Here is a 1,581-nt window from a genome sequence, read left to right as displayed (position 1 = left end):
GTAGTTGAGATGTTGTTCTACCTATGTACTGCGTGTAGTTGAGATGTTGGCCTACCTATGTACTGCGTGTAGTTGAGATGTTGTCCTACCTATGTACTGCATGTAGTTGAAATGTTGACCCACCTATGTACTGCGTGTAGTTGAGATGTTGTCCTCCCTATGTACTGTCTGTAGTTGAGATGTTGTCCTACCTATGTACTGCGTGTAGTTGAGATGTTGTCCTACCTATGTACTGTGTGTAGTTGAGATGTTGTTCTACCAATGTACTGCGTGTAGTTGAAATGTTGTCCTACCTATGAACTGTGTGTAGTTGAGATGTTGTCCTACCTATGTACTGTGTGTAGTTGAGATGTTGTTCTACCTATGTACTGCGTGTAGTTGAGATGTTGTCCTCCCTATGAACTGTGTGTAGTTGAGATGTTGTCCTACCTATGTACTGCGTGTAGTTGAGATGTTGTCCTACCTATCTACTGCGTGTAGTTGAGATGTTGTTCTACCTATGTACTGCGTGTAGTTGAGATGTTGACCTACCTATGTACTGCGTGTAGTTGAGATGTTGTCCTACCTATGTACTGCGTGTAGTTGAGATGTTGACCTACCTATGTACTGCGTGTAGTTGAGATGTTGTCCTACCTATGTACTGCGTGTAGTTGAGATGTTGTCCTACCTACATACTGCGTGTAGTTGAGATGTTGTTCTACCTATGTACTGTGTGTAGTTGAGATGTTGATCTACCTATGTACTGCGTATAGTTGAGATGTTGTCCTACCTATGTACTGCGTGTAGTTGAGATGTTGTTCTACCTATGTACTGCGTGTAGTTGAGATGTTGTCCTACCTATCTACTGCGTGTAGTTGAGATGTTGTCCTACCTATCTACTGCGTGTCGTTGAGATGTTGTCCTACCTATCTACTGAGTGTAGTTGAGATGTTGTTATACCTATGTACTGCGTGTAGTTGAGATGTTGACCTACCTATGTACTGCGTATAGTTGAGATGTTGTCCTACCTATGTACTGCGTGTAGTTGAGATGTTGACCTACCTATGTATTGCGTGTAGTTGAGATGTTGTCCTACCTATGTACTGCGTGTAGTTGAGATGTTGTCCTCCCTATGTACTGTGTGTAGTTGAGATGTTGCCCTACCTATCTACTGCGTGTAGTTGAGATGTCGTCCTACCTATGTACTGTGTGTAGTTGAGATGCTGTTCTACCTATGTACTGCGTGTAGTTGAGATGTTGTCCTACCTATGTACTGCGTGTAGTTGAGATGTTGTCCTACCTATGTACTGCTTGTAGTTGAGATGTTGTCTACCTATGTACTGCGTGTAGTTGAGATGTTGTCCTCCCTGTGAACTGTGTGTAGTTGAGATGTTGTCCTACCTATGTACTGTGTGTAGTTGAGATGTTGACCTAACCATGTACTGCGTGTAGTTGAGATGTTGTCCTACCTATCTACTGCACGTAGTTGAGATGTTGACCTACCTATGTACTGCGTGTAGTTGAGATGTTGTCCTAACAATCTACTGCATGTAGTTGAGATGTTGTCCTACCAATGTACTGCGTGTAGCTGAGATGTTGTCC

This window comes from Oncorhynchus masou, chromosome 18 (genome assembly GCF_036934945.1).
Source record: "Oncorhynchus masou masou isolate Uvic2021 chromosome 18, UVic_Omas_1.1, whole genome shotgun sequence".
NCBI classification, from domain to species: domain Eukaryota; kingdom Metazoa; phylum Chordata; class Actinopteri; order Salmoniformes; family Salmonidae; genus Oncorhynchus; species Oncorhynchus masou.
The sequence above is the reverse complement of the archived record's forward strand: the minus strand, read 5'-3'. Positions refer to the sequence as shown.